We start from the raw sequence: 21,381 nt of genomic DNA, 5'->3' as shown, positions 1-21,381 counted from the left end.
GTGGCAGATAGTTTAATCACACTAATTAGCAGCTGTGTTCATTTATTTAAACGCAATGAAACTCAAAGACAGCCGCGGATGACCGATATGATACAGCCATTAAACATATGGCACTAATCTGATTAATAAATAAGACAGAATACATTTATAAAAGGCATTAAAAGAGCGTATATACGACTACTCACCCAAACTGTGGAACTGATAGCAAGTATCGCGATGTGTGCTGAATGAGACTTCTTGAACGTGATTTCATAGCGATAAACATCTCATGTCCTCGTCGTGTCGAATTCTGACGCCAAAAGTTTCCCACTGAAAGCAATGAAGGTCGTAGTGCTTCGATATTCGACGCCGAGAGGCACATTTGGCATCATAAAAGTGACGCTAGGGGCGCTTGACCATGCTTCGGTTTTTGACGCCTTTGGAGTGAGAATGGGTTGCCATACAAGTAATTACAGATGCAATGGAAGAAGCAAAAGAAGAGTACAATGTGGATATGTTAAGAAAACAATATGAAGAGGTTAAAAGTAAAATTCCAGAGGATTGGTTGGAAATGATTCAAGATGGTGGGAGCAGGGAGAATAAAATGGAAGTGTTTTTAAAATTGAATGATAAAGAGGTGTGTTTGAAATCATATAATGTGAAAATGTTTTATCATTATTTTAATTTGTCTGTTTTTAAAAAGCCAAAAGCCAATGATATTTGGTTAAGACATTTCGATGGAATTCAAGAGAAGGATGTATGGAAAAATACAAGATGGGCTTTTTTAGATACTGACCTGGAAGTTTTGGACTATTTTATTAGACACAATGTAATTTTTACTGGAAAGAGATTGTGCAAAATACGAATGGAACCAGATGCTGTATGTAAGGTCTGTTTTAAAGAGGATTAGGGGATCTTGCTCCTGTTTCTATATTGTGAAAAACTGAAATAATTTTTTGACAAAACAAAAGAACTAGTGAAAGATTTAAGAGGGAATGAAGATATTTTCAACTGGAATACAATCTTAATGTTTGGTTTGAATGAAAATATTACAAACAAAAAAGTGATTAATCTGTTGATGGTTTTAGTAAAAAATGCAATATGGAAAAGGAGGAACGTGGCAAAAAATAGAAATTATGTAGCAGATGTATGGATGGTGTTTAAAGGACTGTTGGAAAATTATGGGCAAACCTTGTTTACATATTTTGAAATGGAGAAATAACTGGATGCGTTTCATAAGATGTTTCCCACTGATGTGCTGTACACATTTAAAAAATGCCTAAGAAAGAGGACTTTTAACAATTGGTTTTATTTGGAATGTAAATTTCTGTTTTCAGGAGAGGCGTAATATATTATATATTTTTATTTTAAAGAAAATATAATGTTTCAATGTGAAAACTGTAAGGAGAATTTTGTATGATGGAATTGTTTTAATTAAAAAAATAAATAAAAAAAAGCTATGCCCGATCTCGTCTGATCTCGGAAGCTAAGCAGGATCTCTGAATATTAGCAGGTTTGGGCCTGGTTAGTACATGGATGGGAGACTGCCTGGAAATACCAGGTGCTTTAATCTTTTTGGAAAATTGCACGAATTATATAATAATCTTTCATAAAAAAAAAAAAGAGTCAATGCCCGATCTCTGAATCTTAGCAGGTTTAGGTCTGGTTAGTACTTGGATGGGAGACCGCCTGGGAATACCAGGTGCTGTAAGCTTTTTGGACATTTTTCCCTTAGTATATAATAATTTTGCCAAATAATAGAGTCAATGCCCGATCTCTGAATCTTAGCAGGTTTAGGTCTGGTTAGTACTTTGATGAGAGACTGCCTAGGAATACCAGGTGCTTTAAGCTTTTGGGTTTTCTTTCCTACTTATATAATGTACTGGCGATTAGATTGGCTGGTCTTTAAATAGGCCTCTCTTTGCAGCAGTCTTCGCTTACGGCCATACCAACCTGGCTATGCCCGATCTCGTCTGATCTCGGAAGCTAAGCAGGTTTGGGCCTGGTTAGTACTTGGATGGGAGACCGCCTGGGAATACCAGGTGCTGTAAGCCTTTTGGACATTTTTCATTTAGTATATAATAATTTTGCCCAAAAATAGAGTCAATGCCCGATCTCTTAATATTAGCAGGTTTGGGCCTGGTTAGTACATGGATGGGAGACTGCCTGGGAATACCAGGTGCTTTAATCTTTTGGAAAATTTCACAAATTATATAATAATCTTTCATTTAAAAAAATAAAATAAAAAATAAGAGTCAATGCCCGATCTCTGAATATCAGCAGGTTTGGGCCTGGTTAGTACATGGATGGGAGACTGCCTGGGAATACCAGGTGCTTTAATCTTTATGGAAAATTTCACCAATTATATAATAATCTTGCATAAAAAAAAAGAGTCAATGCCCGATCTCTGAATCTTAGCAGGTTTAGGTCTGGTTAGTACTTGGATGGATGACCGCCTGGGAATACCAGGTGCTGTAAGCTTTTTGGAAATTTTTCACTTAGTATATAATATTTTTGCCAAATAATAGAGTCAATGCCCGATCTCTGAATATTAGCAGGTTTGGGCCTGGTTAGTACATGGATGGGAGACTGCCTGGGAGTACCAGGTGCTTTAATCTTTTGGAAAATTTCATGAATTATATAATAATCTTTCATTAAAAAAAAAATAAAATAAAAAATAAGAGTCAATGCCCGATCTCTGAATATTAGCAGGTTTGGGCCTGGTTAGTACATGGATGAGAGACTGCCTGGGAATACCAGGTGCTTTAATCTTTTTGGAAAATTTCACAAATTATATAATAATCTTGCATAAAAAAAAAAAGAGTCAATGCCCGATCTCTGAATCTTAGCAGGTTTAGGTCTGGTTAGTACTTGGATGGGAGACCGCCTGGGAATACCAGGTGCTGTAAGCTTTTTGGAAATTTTTCACTTAGTATATAATATTTTTGCCAAATAATAGAGTCAATGCCCGATCTCTGAATATTAGCAGGTTTGGGCCTGGTTAGTACATGGATGGGAGACTGCCTGGGAGTACCAGGTGCTTTAATCTTTTGGAAAATTTCATGAATTATATAATAATCTTTCATTAAAAAAAAAATAAAATAAAAAATAAGAGTCAATGCCCGATCTCTGAATATTAGCAGGTTTGGGCCTGGTTAGTACATGGATGAGAGACTGCCTGGGAATACCAGGTGCTTTAATCTTTTTGGAAAATTTCACAAATTATATAATAATCTTGCATAAAAAAAAAAAGAGTCAATGCCCGATCTCTGAATCTTAGCAGGTTTAGGTCTGGTTAGTACTTGGATGGGAGACCGCCTGGGAATACCAGGTGCTGTAAGCTTTTGGGTTTTCTTTCCTACTTATATAATGTACTGGCGATTAGATTGGCTGGTCTTTAAATAGGCCTCTCTTTGCAGCAGTCTTCGCTTACGGCCATACCAACCTGGCTATGCCCGATCTCGTCTGATCTCGGAAGCTAAGCAGGTTTGGGCCTGGTTAGTACTTGGATGGGAGACCGCCTGGGAATACCAGGTGCTGTAAGCCTTTTGGACATTTTTCATTTAGTATATAATAATTTTGCCCAAAAATAGAGTCAATGCCCGATCTCTTAATATTAGCAGGTTTGGGCCTGGTTAGTACATGGATGGGAGACTGCCTGGGAATACCAGGTGCTTTAATCTTTTGGAAAATTTCACAAATTATATAATAATCTTTCATTTAAAAAAATAAAATAAAAAATAAGAGTCAATGCCCGATCTCTGAATATCAGCAGGTTTGGGCCTGGTTAGTACATGGATGGGAGACTGCCTGGGAATACCAGGTGCTTTAATCTTTTTGGAAAATTTCACGAATTATATAATAATCTTGCATAAAAAAAAAGAGTCAATGCCCGATCTCTGAATCTTAGCAGGTTTAGGTCTGGTTAGTACTTGGATGGATGACCGCCTGGGAATACCAGGTGCTGTAAGCTTTTTGGAAATTTTTCACTTAGTATATAATATTTTTGCCAAATAATAGAGTCAATGCCCGATCTCTGAATATTAGCAGGTTTGGGCCTGGTTAGTACATGGATGGGAGACTGCCTGGGAGTACCAGGTGCTTTAATCTTTTGGAAAATTTCATGAATTATATAATAATCTTTCATTAAAAAAAAAATAAAATAAAAAATAAGAGTCAATGCCCGATCTCTGAATATTAGCAGGTTTGGGCCTGGTTAGTACATGGATGAGAGACTGCCTGGGAATACCAGGTGCTTTAATCTTTTTGGAAAATTTCACAAATTATATAATAATCTTGCATAAAAAAAAAAAGAGTCAATGCCCGATCTCTGAATCTTAGCAGGTTTAGGTCTGGTTAGTACTTGGATGGGAGACCGCCTGGGAATACCAGGTGCTGTAAGCTTTTTGGAAATTTTTCACTTAGTATATAATATTTTTGCCAAATAATAGAGTCAATGCCCGATCTCTGAATATTAGCAGGTTTGGGCCTGGTTAGTACATGGATGGGAGACTGCCTGGGAATACCAGGTGCTTTAATCTTTTGGAAAATTTCACGAATTATATAAAAATCTTTCATTAAAAAAAAAAAAAAATAGTCAATGCCCGATCTCTGAATCTTAGCAGGTTTAGGTCTGGTTAGTACTTTGATGAGAGACTGCCTAGGAATACCAGGTGCTTTAAGCTTTTGGGTTTTCTTTCCTACTTATATAATGTACTGGTGATTAGATTGGCTGGTCTTTAAATAGTCCTCTCTTTGCAGCAGTCTTCGCTTACGGCCATACCACCCTGAGCACCTGTGATTGTTGGTACATTCCAGGAAGTAAGAGGTGGCAGTAGGGAGAGAAAGGCTCTCCCATGTGTTTGTTTTTGGTTTGTCTTATATTATATTGTATTTAGTTAAATATTTATTTTTTTCTTGGTTTGTTTTATTATTTTTTAAGGGCCCTGAGCAGAATTTACTGCTTAGAGCCAAAGGAGCTTTAAAGCTCTTAAAGTTTTGATTATGGAGGAACAACATGGCAATGGCAAAGACATGGCTGAGGAAAAAAGCAACAGTAAAGAACTTCAAAAAGATACTGGAGAAAGAATAAAGCAAAGGAAATTGACAGAGACAAGTGAGGTGAGAAGACAAAGGAATGAGATGGAAGATAATGAACAACAAAAGCATTACTCAAAGGAGGCCACAGTAATTGTTAATACTACAGAAGTAAGAGATCGAAGGGTGGAGGATGTGATAAAAGCGGTGATTGAAAAAGTTGGACTGAGTAAAGTGTTAGCGGTAAGACCAAGATTAAATAATGAGTATGAGGTAACCGTAACGGATGAAGAAGCATGTGAAGTTTTAAAGGAAGGACTAACAGAAATGGAAAAAGAGCAAGAGGAAGAAGGACATGGAATACAAACGGAAATCTTGAAACAAACAAGAGAGGAGGAAAAGGAAAGGCAGGAAATGCAAATGATAGAGAAAGCAACGCTAGGAAGAAAAGAAGACAACAAAAATGACTGGGAAAAGGTTACAATAACAAGAAGAAGACAACTAAAGGTAAAACCAAATTTAGAGAATGTACAAAAGAGACATATAATTTAAAAAAAGGAACTGAAAGAGAAAGTATTTAAAAAAAAAGAGACTATGGTGAAAATAGTTTTGAGGTATTAATGCAGCTGGGAAAAGTTGATGAATGTTCAGAATAATATGTACTTTGCTATGTATTATGTTTTTGAAAATTGCAACACTTAATGTAAGAGGGTTACTAGAAAAAGGGAAATTTGAAAAGTTGAAACTTTTGTGTAGTAGATCAAATTTTTTTATGGGGGATTTTAACACTACGTTTAGCAAGATGGATATTGCAGATGGGATGGTTTTTAAATCTGATAGTGGAAGGAAGGAATTAAAAAGTCTAATGGAAGAAAATAACTTTGTGGACGTTTGGAGAGAAAGAAACGAAGGGATACGAGAATTTTCAAGGCAACAGGCGTTGAAGAATTTTATATGCAGAAGTAGAATAGATTTCTTGATAAGTAAAAGGGAAATGTTGAAGATAATAGATACTATATATTACAAGGAAACAATGTTAAGTGATCATAAAGTTGTATGTATACAAGTTGATATGAATAATTTTAAAAGAGGGCCGGGAATATGGATGTTAAACACTGAGATTTTAAAAGATGACAATTTTAAGGAACAAATAGAGGTATTAATAAAGAAGGGAAAAGGAAATCAGATGTATAAGGATGAAAAGAGAATTTGGTGGGATAATTTAAAATATGACATTGGAAAATGTGCAAGAGAATATACTAAAATAATACAGAAAATTAAAAAAAGAAAAGAAAAAGAAATAAGAATAGAATTAAGAGATGAGCTAAGTAAGGAGGTTTGTCAATTTACAGAAAACTGTAATGTTGGAAGAAAAAATAAAGGACATAGAAGACAAAAAATATAAAGGAGGAATGATAAGAAGTAAAGCAAAATACTTAGTGGAAGGTGAAAAATGTACAAGGTTCTTTTTTAATATGGAAAAAAAACAGACAGAGAGCAGGAATGATTAAATAATTAATAGGAAAAGGAGGAGGAAAGGTAAAAGAAAAAGAAGAAATTTTAAAAGAAATAAAAGATTATTATGAAAATTTGTTTAAAAGGGAAGGAGTGGGTAGAGAAGACATTGAATTTCTGGTAGGGAAAATCAAAATAAAGATAGATAATGGAGATAAAAAATTATGTGAAAGGGGAATTGGAAAAGAAGAAATAGATGAAGCAATCATGCAGCTAAATAATGGTAAAAGTCCAGGAAAAGATGGTCTTCCAAGTGAATTTTATAAGGTTTTTAGAAATGTAATGACACCAATATTAAAAGATGTGTATGACGAAATTTTTAAAAAGGAAGAAACCAGTTATTTTATGGGGATAGGATTAGTAAAATTAATTTATAAAAGAAAAGGGGACATTGCAGATCTTAAAAATTATAGACCAATAACTATGTTAAATACAGATTTTAAAATATTATCAAATATTTTAGCTAACAGATTGAAGAAAATTTTACCAAATATAATACAAACAAACCAGGCATATGCAATACCAGGAAGAGATATTACAGATACTATTAGTAGTATAAGAGATGTTGTAAGTTACATGATCTCTGAAAAAAAAGTGGATATGTAATATGTCTTGATTTAGAAAAGGCCTTTGACCGTGTTGAACATGAGTATTTGTTTAGAATATTACAACAGTTTGGTTTTGGTGAAAATTTTATTAAGTGGTTGAAGATTTTATATAAAGATTCTACAAGTCAAGTAAAGTGCAATGTTTTTTTAACAGAGACCTTTTATTTAACTAGATCTATTAGACAAGGTTGTCCATTATCAGCTTTGCTGTACAGTTTAGTGGCAGAGGCATTAGGGTTGGCAATAACGGAAGATAAAGAAATTAGAGGAATAGACACAGAAGAAAATAGAGAGTTGCAGAAAGTATATCAATATGCAGATGATACGACTATAATAGTGCAAGATGTGGCTAGTGTAGTTAAAGCAATGGACATAATAGAAAAATACTGTAGAGGTTCTGGAGCTAAGATAAATCAACAAAAAACGGTTATTATGAGTATAGGAAAAGTTGAAAAAATTCAAAAAATGTATCCATTTAAAGAAGAAGAGAGCTTGAAAATTTTGGGTGTGAGGATTGGGAAAAATGAGAAAATGGTGAGAGATTTGATGTGGGATGAAGTGGTGGGTGAAATGGAACGTCTCGGTTACGTATGGTAACCCTCGTTCCCTGAAGGAGGGAACGGAGACGCCACGTCGGATGACCGACGAATATGGGATATCGCTTCGATAGACCAATCTACTTTGAGTGTAAACTAAACGAGCCAATGCACAGTGGCATGCAATTATTGCATCCAGCTGCCGCTGATCACTGCGTGAGTATAAGAGGGCAGCAGGTGCAATGCATACCAGTTTTTCGCTGAGGAGCCGAGCCGGGAACCCGGCAGCTCAGCGGCGGTACAGCAACCATGGCGACGGGACATGGCGTCTCCGTTCCCTCCTTCAGGAAACGAGGGTTACCATACGTAACCGAGACGTTCCCTTTCAGTCGGTCACTCTCGACGCCACGTCGGATGACCGACGAATATGGGATCCCTATCAAAGCGCCATGGGTGCTGCCCCTTCCAGTGCCCTGTGCGAGCCGTCTGCGCGCCTATTAGGTGTAGGCCGGGGCTCAGAAAAAGTAGCTCCACTCACCATTGTCAAAGCACTACCTCACTGGGTGAGATTGGATAACACTGGGAAAACATACCCGGTCCGCTTGGAGCCGGGACGCTGCGGAAGCCCCATCCTTCCCGAAGGAGGTCTCGGAGGCAAATACACATATAGCATCCGTTTAGGAGTATACGGAGAAATTTGAGGTGATTAAAACCCTCTTGGGAATGCAGAAGTCTGCTGGGGAAACACGGGCTCTAAGACTATACCGTGGACTATACACATACGAGTACCGCTTAGGTCTCAACATGGAACCCAGCCTTCCATGGTTTCTCACGGATTCATCATGAAGGTCTGGTGCCGGACGTTCCGCCGCATCCAGCTGCCTAGGGTGATGGAGGATCTCTGGAGCAGTTTTAGCAAGCCAACACTAACCGGGGCCTCTCAGTGCCACTACCCATTTGAGGTGAGAACACAGGAGGATACCGGCTCTACACGAAGGCTATAGAACCTAGCAAACGTGTTAGGGGTCGCCCAGCCCGCAGCTCTACAAATATCTGTCAGCGAGGCGCCACGAGCCAGCGCCCAGGAGGATGCAACACTTCTTGTTGAGTGAGCTCGCAACCTGAACGGGCAGGGCACATCCTGAGCCTGATAAGCCAGGGTTACGGCATCCACAATCCAGTGGGCCATCCTCTGCTTAGAGACGGCATTCCCCTTCTGCCGGCCTCCGTAACAGACAAAGAGCTGGTCTGAGGCCATGAAGCTTTGCTTTCGGTCTACGTAGCATCTTAATGCTCAAACAGGACAAAGCAAAGCCAGGGCTGGGTCTGCCTCCTCCAGGGGCAGCGCTTGCAGGTTCACCACTTGGTCTTTGAAGGATGTAGTGGGAACCTTGGGCACGTAGCCAGGCCGGGGCCTCAGGATTACCTGGGAGTCAGCCGGCCCGAACTCTAGGCACGAATCGTCGACCGAAAATGCATGCAGGTCCCCTACCCTCTTGATGGAGGCCAGTGCAAGCAGGAGCAGAGTTTTCAATGAAAGAAACTTTAGCTCAACTGAATGCAAAGGCTCGAATGGGCCCTGCTGTAGTGATTTAAGCACTAGAGACAGGTCCCAAGAGGGTATACAGGGGGGCCGGGATGGATTTAACCTCCTGGCCCCTCTAAGGAACCTGATGATGAGGTCATGCTTACCCAAAGACTTCCCATTCACAGGGTCATGGTACGCAGCAATAGCGGCAACCTGGACTTTGAGGGTGGAGGGAGACAGCCTTCGCTCCAACCCTTGCTGCAGAAAGGATAGCACGACCGCAATCGGGCATCTTCGGGGGTCTTCTCGGTGAGAAGAACACCACTCAACGAACAGGTTCCACTTCAAGGCTTTGGCGTGTCTCGTAGACGGTGCTCTTGCCGAAGTGATGGTGTTCACTACCTCTTGGGGCAGGTCACCTAGAACCTCCGCGTCCCGTCCAGGGACCAAACATGGAGTTTCCAAAGGTCTGGACGCGGGTGCCAAATGGTGCCCCGTCTCTGAGTCAGTAAATCCCTCCTCAGAGGAACCGGCCAAGGAGGGGCTGTCGAGAGGAGCACTAGTTCGGGGAACCAGGTCCGAGTAGGCCAATATGGCGCTACTAGCAAGACTTGCTCCTCGTCCTCCCAGACTTTGCACAGTGTCTGTGCAAGAAGGCTCACTGGGGGAAACGCATACTTGCGTAGGTCCCGCGGCCAGCTGTGTGCCAGTGCGTCCGAGCCGAGAGTACCCTCGGTCAGGGAGTAGAATAACTGGCAGTGAGAGGTCTCTGGGGAAGCAAACAGGTCTACCTGAGTGGCTCCAAACCATCTCCAAATCAGCTGGACCGTCAGGGGATGGAGTCGCCATTCTCCCGGGAGCATTGCTCGAGACAGCTCGTCGGCTGTACGATTGAGCAGGCCTGGAATGTGAACGGCACGAAGTGACCTCAGAACCTTCTGACTCCAAAGGAGGAGGTGGCGAGCGAGTTGCGACATGCGATGGGAGCGAAGAACACCTTGTCGGTTGATGTACGCAACGGTCGCAGTGTTGTCCGTTCGGACCAGCACATGCTTGCCTCGTAAGAGACCTTTGAGACGGTTCAGGGCAAGGTGTACTGCTAGCAACTCTAGGCAATTGATGTGCCACTGCAGCTGCGGGCCCATCCAAACCCCTGAGACTGCATGCCCGTTGTACGTGGCCCCCCAACCGGTGGTGGAGGCATCCGTGTAAACCACAGAATGCCTGGAGAAACGCAATATCTGACCACGGGGTGAGGGTTTGGCGACAGGCCGGTGTAACTTGGACCCGGTGACTGCCACACTTCCACGCCCACCTCGGGACTCGGCCATAAAGCCAGTGCTGGAGCGGTCTCATAAGTAATAGGCCGAGCGGTGTAAGTGCCGCCGCGGCCGCCATATGCCCCAGGAGCCTCTGAGCCTCAGCGTGCTTGACGCCCAGACACGTGAGGCAGCGATCGTGACCATCACCCGGTGCCAGGTAACGACCGCACCCAGAAACGCACGGGTGAAACGGCATCCTTAAAAGGACAATCCGTCGTCTTTACAAAGACGCACCCGTGAAGCTCTTTTAGAGAGAATTTGCTCTTTTAGGAAATGCTCTTCAGTGCTGAGGCGCACAGGGGAGATGGCCGCTTGCCACACGACAGGGGATAGTGCAGCCTGAAGTGTGCAACCCACTCGATACTGGAACGACCGCCGCTGTAGCGCCCGCCAACACAGGAAGCTTCCCACAGCGTGCTGAACTCGCAGTTCACCGTAGACACAGTTCAAGGTAAGCAGAACGATACTGTCGCTCGGCTTTGAAGCGAAAAGCTGGTATGCATTGCACCTGCTGCCCTCTTATACTCACGCAGTCATCAGCGGCAGCTGGATGCAATAATTGCTTTACACTCAAAGTAGATTGGTCTATCGAAGCGATAACCCATATTCGTCGGTAATCCGACGTGGCGTCGAGAGTGACCGACTGAAAGGGAAAGAGTGTTAAATTATTGGAAACGAAGGGAATTAACTTTAAGAGGGAAGGTTTTGGTTATAAATGCATTAATGATGGCAAACATGTGGTATGTTTTGGGTGTGATACCCATGCCTATGGGAATTAGTAAAAGATTAAAAAAATATGTTTTAAATTTTCTCTGGGGCTCTAAGCCATCTAGGATTTCTTATAATACACTAATAGGGGCCATATAAGAAGATGGGTTAGGGCTGCAAGATCCAGAATTTAAAAAAAGAGCTTTAGAGTTAAAACTGTGAAAACTTTTTTAAATGAAGAGAATAAAGCTGAATGGAAAATACTTATGAGAATGTTTTTAAATAAATGCGGACATATGAAAATAGCACCTGATATTCTGTGGATGAAATTAAAACCTACAATGATAACAGGAATCCCGGAGTTTTATAAAGAAGTTTTAGAAGCATGGGCAGAATTTTTACCAAATGTATGTATTAAACCTATTAGGAGATTGGAGTTTTTAACACAGCCATTGTTTCTGAATGAGAATGTTGTATATAGAGGAAAATAATTATTTTTTAAACATTGGATTATTGCTGGATTTAAAACAATAAGGGATGTTTTGTATGAAGTGAGGGAAGTTTTTTTACCTTTGCAAGCAATTTATGATGAAGTGAAAAATACTGAAAATCATGTTAATAAGAATGTTTTAAAAAAGCAATATGATCAAATAAAGGAGGCAATTCCAAAGGAATGGTTAGTAAACATAGAAAAACAAGGACAAGACAGTGAAGATGATAAAATGAAGGTTTTCTTAAAAGCAAAAGGAGAAAAGGAGCCTTTTCATGTGAGTCATCTTAGGACTTTTTATGTTTTGTTTAGAAATAGTGTTTTTAAGGAACCAGCTGGGAATGCATTTTGGAAAAATGTTTTTATAAACCTTGAGGAAGAAGTTCTGTGGAGAAATTTGAGAAAATGGCATATTGATGTTAAAATGGAGAACCTGGATTTTTATATGAGGCATAATATAATTTTTTCTGAAGAGAAGTTGTATAAATGTGGAATGACTGGGAATGCATTGTGTAAAGTCTGTTGTGAAAAAAAATGAAGGAATTGTGCACATGTTTTTATCATGTAATAACTGATTTTTTTCAGAGACAAAATGAAAAATGTGATTAAGAGTTTGTTAGGAGAAAAAATGGATGTAATAGAAGATGAAGAGAGTTGGAATTTTATATTTTTATTTGGAATGAATGAGAAATCTGATAATAAAATGTTATACATTTGTTTTTAATTGTAGCTAGATATGCAATATGGTGTAGGAGAAATATAGCAAGAGACAAAAACAAAAAACTAGGATTATGGATTTATTTTAAGAAAAAACTGGAAGATTATATACGAACACTAGAAAGTTATTTTAAAGAAGAAGGTACAATTTATGTATTTGATAAACTAATTCTAAATAACAATCCTTATGTTTTGAAAACACAGAATGGGCTGGAAATAAATTTGTAGTTTTTTTTTTTTTTTCTTCAGGTGAAAAGGATTATGTTTGCTTAGAAACTTTACTGTAACCTTAATTGAGATGTTTGCATTTATTTTGTGAAAGAGAGGTTTCTATAAAAAGAATTATTTAAATGTGAAACATTTTATGTATTTTTTCTTTTTGTACAGAAATATTTTTAATAAAAGAAATAAAAAAAAATGCCCGATCTCGTCTGATCTCTGAATCTTAGCAGGTTTAGGTCTGGTTAGTACTTTGATGAGAGACTGCCTAGGAATACCAGGTGCTTTAATCTTTTGGGTTTTCTTTCCTACTTATATAATGTACTGGCGATTAGATTGGCTGCTCTTTAAATAGCCCTCTCTTTGCAGCAGTCTTCGCTTACTGCAATACCAACCTGGCTATGCCCGATCTCGTCTGATCTCGGAAGCTAAGCAGGTTTGGGCCTGGTTAGTACTTGGATGGGAGACCGCCTGGGAATACCAGGTGCTGTAAGCTTTTTGGACATTTTTCACTTAGTATATAATAATTTTGCCAAAAAATAGAGTCAATGCCCGATCTCTGAATCTTAGCAGGTTTAGGTCTGGTTAGTACTTGGATGGGAGACCGCCTGGGAATACCAGGTGCTGTAAGCTTTTTGGACATTTTTCACTTAGTAAATAATAATTTTGCCAAATAATAGAGTCAATGCCCGATCTCTGAATCTTAGCAGGTTTAGGTCTGGTTAGTACTTTGATGATAGACTGCCTAGGAATACCAGGTGCTTTAAGCTTTTGGGTTTTCTTTCCTACTTATATAATGTACTGGCGATTAGATTGGCTGGTCTTTAAATAGCCCTCTCTTTGCAGCAGTCTTCGCTTACGGCCATACCAACCTGAGGGCGCTAGAGAGCTACAGGAAGTGTTGGCTGCAGTTTGGTGAGGAAGGCTCTCCTCCATTTTGATTTTTCTGTTAGTGTTTGTTTTGTGAGTTGTTTTTGGACTTTTAGTTATTTTTTTGTGTGGTTTTCCAGTTTTAAACCACCTAACAGCAGCATCTTGCTGGCTGGAGGGTGGTTAATTGTTTTTTTTGGTGTTTTTGTACAATGGATGGGTTATTGGCAAACGACACTGGACTGGCTGGAGAGAGACGCATGGCAAACGACACCGGACTGGCTGGAGAGAGACGCATGGCAAACAACACTGGACTGGCTGGAGAGAGACGCATGGCAAACGACACTGGACTGGAGTAACGACAACGAGCAGGACACGGTAAAAATCAGGATGCAAGATATACATGTGGTGAAAGGAAATACTTAAAGGAGGCAACTGTGATTGTGAATGTGGAGAATGTAAGTGAGGTGAGAGCTGTGGATATTATTAAAGCGGTGATGGAGAAATGTGGATATGGTAAAATCTTAGCACTGAGGACAAGACAAGGAAAGGAATATGAACTGACAATGGAAAAAGAAGAAACCTGTGATGAACTGACTGAGGGATTGTTAATTAAAGGAGTGAACTGTGAGATAAAGAAACTGCAAAACAGAGATTATGTTGTCTCTTTCATGCATCTGCCCGTCTACCTGTCTAGAGGATGGGACAAGATATGTAAAGGCGCGGTTTCCGAAGGAGGTGGTTTTAAATAAGTGTGAGTGTTGGATGCAGGGTGAGGAGGAGGAGCAGCAGCAGGTGGGCGGTCAGGTGCATGAAAGAGACAACGAGCAGCGAGACGTTGGAGAAAGAGTACGTGGTGAAGGACTGGAATTAAATAAGGATATAGAACATCAGAAAGAGTATACCGAACCGATCATACAAACACAACAGGATAGGGGAATTTGGACACAGATGGATTTGACAGACAGCTTGCAAAATGCTTTGGATAATGTGGAACTGGTTGATGAAAGGAATAAAGTACTGCGTGATGCACAACATGAGGGAATTGTATGTACACCGATGGATGTGACGGACAGTGTGCAAAAGGAGATGGAGGCGGTAGAAATTAATGATGCTACAAAAGAGTGTGAACAAGGAAAAGAAAATGAGAAGACGCAGGGGAAATCATCGAAAAGAAGGAGATCTGTAAAGGTAATGCCCAATCTTGATACTGCAAGAAAAAGAATGCTTAAAGAAGATGGGATTGATTGTGCAAATAAGTATGAGCTGCTAAAGGGTTTGGAGGAGATGGACTGAGTTTATGGGTTTTATGCATGTTTTTATATGTTTTATGCTTTTAAGAATTGTTACTTTTAATGCTAGAGGGCTTTCGAACGTAGGAAAATTTTAAAAAGTGAAAGAAATGTGTAAAGGAGAGGATGTTATTTTATTACAAGAAACTAACTGGAGGGAAGAGTACATGACTGAAATAAGGAAAAGGTGGAGTGGAGAGTTTTTTTATAGCAATGGTGATGGGAGGCTGGGAAGAGGAGTTGAGGAGAAAAAAAATGTTGTAGTTAATATTCATGCACCGACTGTAGAGAGTGAAAAGAAGGAATATTTTAATGTATTAAGATATTTTTTTTAAAAAGCATAAAGAAGTTATTATGATGGGTGATTTTAATACTGTTTTCAGTAAATTAGAAATTGGTGAAGGAATGTTTTTTAAAAATGATAAAGGAAGAAAAGAACTGAAATTATTAATGGAAGAAAATAATATGATTGATGTATGGAGAGAAAGAAATGAAAAAAATAAAGAATATTCATGGAGGCAATTAGTAGGGAATTTTATGTGTAAGACAAGGATTGATTTTATTTTATGTACAAGGAACATTGAAGGTTTTATCGGTAACATTAAATATGTAGAATCAAGCTTAAGTGACCATAAACCACTTTTTATACAAGTAGACTGGAGTTCAGTGAAAAGAGGGCCGGGTGTATGGGTTTTAAATGCAGAGGTTTTGAAGAATGAGGACTATGTGTTAAGTATTAAAGAAATTATTGAAAAAAAAAAAAAAAAAAAAAGGCTATGCCCGATCTCGTCTGATCTCGGAAGCTAAGCAGGTTTGGGCCTGCTTAGTACTTGGATGGGAGACCGCCTGGGAATACCAGGTGCTGTAAGCTTTTTGGATATTTTTCACTTAGTATATAATAATTTTGCCAAAAAATAGAGTCAATGCCCGATCTCTGAATATTAGCAGGTTTGGGCCTGGTTAGTACATGGATGGGAGACTGCCTGGGAATACCAGGTGCTTTAATCTTTTGGAAAATTTCACGAATTATATAATAATCTTTCATTAAAAAAAAAAAAAAAAAAAAAAAAAAACAAGTCAATGCCCGATCTCTGAATCTTAGCAGGTTTAGGTCTGGTTAGTACTTGGATGGGAGACTGCCAGGGAATACCAGGTGCTTTAAGCTTTTGGGTTTTCTTTCCTACTTATAAAATGTACTGGTGATTACATTGGTCGGTCTTTAAATAGCCCTCTCTTTGCATCAGTCTTGGCTTACGGTCATACCAACCTGGCTATGCCCCATCTCGTCTGATCTCGGAAGCTAAGCAGGTTTGGGCCTGGTTGGTACTTGGATGGGAGACCGCCTCGGAATAACAGGTGCTGTAAGCTTTTTGGAAATTTTTCACTTAGTATATAATAATTTTGCCAAAAGATAGAGTCAATGCCCGATCTCTTAATCTTAGCAGGTTTAGGTCTGGTTAGTACTTTGATGAGAGACTGCCTAGGAATACCAGGTGCTTTAATCTTTTGGGTTTTCTTTCCTACTTATATAATGTACTGGTGATTAGATTGGCTGGTCTTTAAATTGTCCTCTCTTTGCAGCAGTCTTCGCTTACGGCCATACCAACCTGGCTATGCCCGATTTCGTCTGATCTCGGAAGCTAAGCAGGTTTGGCCTCGTTAGTACTTGGATGGGAGACCGCCTGGGAATAACAGGTGCTTTAATCTTTTTGGAAAATTTCACGAATTATATAATAATCTTTCATTAAAAACAAAAAAAAGAGTCAATGGCCCGATCTCTGAATCTTAGCAGGTTTAGGTCTGGTTAGTACTTGGATGGGAGACCACCTGGGAATACTAGGTGCTGTAAGCTTTTTGGACATTTTTCACTTAGTATATAATAATTATACTAAGTAATAGAGTCAATGCCCGATCTCTGAATATTAGCAGGTTTAGGTTTGGTTAGTACTTGGATGGGAGACCGCCTGGGAATACCAGGTGCTGTAAGCTTTTTTGGAAATTTTTCACTTAGTACATAATAATTTTGCCAAATAATAGAGTCAATGCCCGATCTCTGAATATTAGCAGGTTTGGGCCTGGTTAGTACATGGATGGGAGACTGCCTGGGAATACCAGGTGCTGTAAGCTTTTTGGACATTGTTCACTTAGTATATAATAATTTTGCCAAATAATAGAGTCAATGCCCGATCTCTGAATCTTAGCAGGTTTAGGTCTGGTTAGTTCTTTGATGAGAGACTGCCTAGGAATACCAGGTGCTTTAAGCTTTTGGGTTTTCTTTCCTACTTATATAATGTACTGGCGATTAGATTGGCTGGTCTTTAAATAGCCCTCTATTTGCAGCAGCCTAATAATTTTGCCAAAAAATACGGCCATACCAACCTGGCTATGCCCTATTTCGTCTGATCTCGGAAGCTAAGCAGGTTTGGGCCTGGTTGGTACTTGGATGGGAGATCGCCTCGGAATAACAGGTGCTGTAAGCTTTTTGGAAATTTTTCACTTAGTATATAATAATTTTGCCAAATAATAGAGTCAATGCCCGATCTCTGAATCTTAGCAGGTTTAGGTCTGGTTAGTACTTTAATGAGAGACTGCCTAGGAATACCAGGTGCTTTAATCTTTTGGGTTTTCTTTCCTACTTATATAATGTACTGGTGATTAGATAGGCTGGTCTTTAAATAGTCCTCTCTTTGCAGCAGTCTTCGCTTACGGCCATACCAACCTGGCTATGCCCGATCTCGTCTGATCTCGGAAGCTAAGCAGGTTTGGGCCTGGTTAGTACTTGGATGGGAGACTCCTGGGAATACCAGGTGCTTTAAGCTTTTTGGACATTTTTCACTTAGTATATAATAATTTTGCCAAAAAATAGAGTCAATACCCGATCTCTGAATATTAGCAAGTTTGGGCCTGGTTAGTACATGGATGGGAGACTGCCTGGGAATACCAGGTGCTGTAAGCTTTTTGGACATTTTTCACTTAGTATATAATAATTTTACTAAGTAATAGAGTCAATGCCCGATCTCTGAATCTTAGCAGGTTTAGGTTTGGTTAGTACCTGGATGGGAGACCGCATGGGAATACCAGGTGCTGTAAGCTTTTTGGAAAATTTCACGAATTATATAATAATCTTCCATAACAAAAAAAAAAAAAAAAAAAGAGTCAATGGCCCGATCTCTGAATCTTAGCAGGTTTAGGTCTGGTTAGTACTTGGATGGGAGACCACCTGGGAATACCAGGTGCTGTAAGCTTTTTGGACATTTTTCACTTAGTATATAATAATTTTACTAAGTAATAGAGTCAATGCCCGATCTCTGAATCTTAGCAGGTTTAGGTCTGGTTAGTTCTTTGATGAGAGACTGCCTAGGAATACCAGGTGCTTTAAGCTTTTGGGTTTTCTTTCCTACTTATATAATGTACTGGCGATTAGATTGGCTGGTCTTTAAATAGCCCTCTCTTTGCAGCAGCCTAATAATTTTGCCAAAAAATAGAGTCAATGCCCGATCTCTGAATATTAGCAGGTTTGGGCCTGGTTAGTACATGGGTGGGAGACTGCCTGGGAATACCAGGTGCTTTAAGCTTTTGGGTTTTCTTTCCTACTTATATAATGTACTGGTGATTACATTGGTCGGTCTTTAAATAGCCCTCTCTTTGCAGCAGTCTTGGCTTACGGTCATACCAACCTGGCTATGCCCCATCTCGTCTGATCTCGGAAGCAATTAACATTGCTCATTAAACATAATTAAGTTAATTTAAAATAAGATTAAGGTCAGAGCATTTGATGAGTAAATGTTGATTAAAAAATATTCTAAACAAATGTACCTGGGAAGAGCTGATCATGGCAAGATTCGCTGAGACTCAGTAATAGCTCTTTTAGTTTTTAGGAAGGTTTGTGAGGGTTGGCTCTTGAGTGAGCTGTTGAGCTTGATATTTCAGACCTGAAAAAGAAGAACAGCATTATCTCAAAAAAATCCTGTAAGACAGAAGGAAGGAAATATTATTAATTACGTGCAACTTGTACATTACACCTCTGTAAAGATGCTGTATAATTAAGCAAGTAAAGCAAGAAAGCAAGTAATTAATAGCAAGCTATAGTCATATGAATTCTTTTGATAGTGTCAGATGAGACCGTCCTGGGGCTTGTACAATATCATACAAGTGTTAAACTGGATTATTAAGACTGCGATGTGCGACTGTGTTTAGGGATCATTTTTAAGACTTTGACCCTGTCCAGATACCCACACTTGCAGTCTTGGCCACTTGAGAGTGTGTGTACGTGAGAGTGTGTGAACGAGACTTTGCCCGGTCTTAATAATGCCAAAGCACAGCGTCCTTAACACACACTAAACCTGTGTCCCATAAGGCAGTGGCTCCCAATCCTGGTCCTGGAGAAGGCCAACACTGCACATTTGAGATGTCTCCCTGATCAAACACACCTGATTCAACTCATCAGCTCATCAGTGAAGACTCCAAGACCTCAAAAGTGTGTTTGTCAGATAAGAGAGACACCAAAACCATGCAGTGCTGGGGTTCTCCAGGACCAGGATTGGGAAACACAGTCATCAGGTCATGAAAAGTTCGACACACACTTGTGGTCATCATGCTCACTTGAACACTAGGCCAAATACAGGAAAGACGTCAAATAAGTAATCAAGTGGTCAAGTGCAAAGATGGCAAGTGTGGGTATTTGGACAGTGCAACAGTTTAAGAAACAACAAATGCTGTACAATCTATAACAGCAGGAATGTTTGATAAAAGGGACAAACTATCACAGACTTACTGCTGCAAAAATCTGCCTCCGCAGCTTTCTGTCTTCTCCATTTCTGAAGGAATAGCTCTCCAGAAACACCACTGGGCTTCCTTTACGTCTTTTCAGCTAAAAATATACAAAAAAATAAAAAAAGGGGAGAGAAAATAAAATTTAATTATATACAGAATGTCAATAATGATCTGTGAGCAAAATATTTAGATATAATAAATATATATAAATATATATTTAAATATAAACTGATATGAATGAACTGCAAAATGGAAAAATGCATGTTTTATTATTTATTTTTAATTTGATTTTTTTTTTTTTTTTTTTTTTGGATTTACATTAAAAGGTATTAAAAGCATGGTACAGAACATATGATTACTGTGATATCTGTCATATAAAAGCACATAAAAACACTAACATTACAGTGATACAAACAGCTGGTTTGGTGATTATTGTATTGTTGTATTGATTATTAATATACCATAGTAAAACTACAGTTACAGTTACTAATGTCCTGTTTACTGTGTTTTAACTTCACATTTCATTTATTACTATTGTAAGAGTCGTGATTACAATGATTTTACTACAAATACAACTTACATCATTGATCCTGAAATTAATAATAATATAAAACGGATTGAAGGTCTATGGCACGTCACGTGGCAGATATAGTTTAATCACACTAATTAGCAGCTGTGTTCATTTATTTAAACGCAATGAAACTCAAAGACAGCCGCGGATGACCGATATGATACAGCCATTAAACATATGGCACTAATCTGATTAATAAATAAGACAGAATACATTTATAAAAGGCATTAAAAGAGCGTATATACGACTACTCACCCAAACTGTGGAACTGATAGCAAGTATCGCGATGTGTGCTGAATGAGACTTCTTGAACGTGATTTCATAGCGATAAACATCTCATGTCCTCGTCGTGTCGAATTCTGACGCCAAAAGTTTCCCACTGAAAGCAATGAAGGTCGTAGTGCTTCGATATTCGACGCCGAGAGGCACATTTGGCATCATAAAAGTGACGCTAGGGGCGCTTGACCATGCTTCGGTTTTTGACGCCTTTGGAGTGAGAATGGGTTGCCATACAAGTAATTACAGATGCAATGGAAGAAGCAAAAGAAGAGTACAATGTGGATATGTTAAGAAAACAATATGAAGAGGTTAAAAGTAAAATTCCAGAGGATTGGTTGGAAATGATTCAAGATGGTGGGAGCAGGGAGAATAAAATGGAAGTGTTTTTTAAAATTGAATGATAAAGAGGTGTGTTTGAAATCATATAATGTGAAAATGTTTTATCATTATTTTAATTTGTCTGTTTTTAAAAAGCCAAAAGCCAATGATTTTTGGTTAAGACATTTCGATGGAATTCAAGAGAAGGATGTATGGAAAAATACAAGATGGGCTTTTTTAGATACTGACCTGGAAGTTTTGGACTATTTTATTAGACACAATGTAATTTTTACTGGAAAGAGATTGTGCAAAATACGAATGGAACCAGATGCTGTATGTAAGGTCTGTTTTAAAGAGGATTAGGGGATCTTGCTCCTGTTTCTATATTGTGAAAAACTGAAATAATTTTTTGACAAAACAAAAGAACTAGTGAAAGATTTAAGAGGGAATGAAGATATTTTCAACTGGAATACAATCTTAATGTTTGGTTTGAATGAAAATATTACAAACAAAAAAGTGATTAATCTGTTGATGGTTTTAGTAAAAAATGCAATATGGAAAAGGAGGAACGTGGCAAAAAATAGAAATTATGTAGCAGATGTATGGATGGTGTTTAAAG

The 21,381-nt window shown here is 39.0% G+C and overlaps 4 non-coding genes and 3 pseudogenes across 4 annotated transcripts; all 7 read left to right on the top strand.

Moving 5' to 3' along the window:
- Window positions 1-1,914: 1,914 nt before the first annotated feature.
- Window positions 1,915-2,033, top strand: LOC128008719 (5S ribosomal RNA). The gene has a single exon (XR_008180449.1). It is a non-coding gene; the product is annotated as a 5S ribosomal RNA (ribosomal RNA).
- A 1,373-nt stretch (window positions 2,034-3,406) lies between these two features.
- On the top strand, window positions 3,407-3,525 carry LOC128008706 (5S ribosomal RNA). The gene has a single exon (XR_008180438.1). It is a non-coding gene; the product is annotated as a 5S ribosomal RNA (ribosomal RNA).
- A 9,511-nt stretch (window positions 3,526-13,036) lies between these two features.
- LOC128000474 (5S ribosomal RNA) lies at window positions 13,037-13,155 on the top strand. The gene has a single exon (XR_008173257.1). It is a non-coding gene; the product is annotated as a 5S ribosomal RNA (ribosomal RNA).
- A 2,915-nt stretch (window positions 13,156-16,070) lies between these two features.
- LOC128006515 (uncharacterized) lies at window positions 16,071-16,189 on the top strand (annotated as a pseudogene).
- Window positions 16,190-16,410: 221 nt separating this feature from the next.
- LOC128007060 (uncharacterized) lies at window positions 16,411-16,528 on the top strand (annotated as a pseudogene).
- A 654-nt stretch (window positions 16,529-17,182) lies between these two features.
- Window positions 17,183-17,301, top strand: LOC128007406 (uncharacterized; annotated as a pseudogene).
- A 221-nt stretch (window positions 17,302-17,522) lies between these two features.
- Window positions 17,523-17,640, top strand: LOC128005403 (5S ribosomal RNA). Its single transcript, XR_008178057.1, has one exon. It is a non-coding gene; the product is annotated as a 5S ribosomal RNA (ribosomal RNA).
- The last annotated feature ends 3,741 nt before the right edge of the window (window positions 17,641-21,381 follow it).

The sequence above is a fragment of the Carassius gibelio genome, chromosome B22 (genome assembly GCF_023724105.1).
Source record: "Carassius gibelio isolate Cgi1373 ecotype wild population from Czech Republic chromosome B22, carGib1.2-hapl.c, whole genome shotgun sequence".
NCBI classification, from domain to species: Eukaryota; Metazoa; Chordata; class Actinopteri; order Cypriniformes; family Cyprinidae; genus Carassius; species Carassius gibelio.
This window is presented reverse-complemented; position numbering and strand designations above follow the sequence as displayed.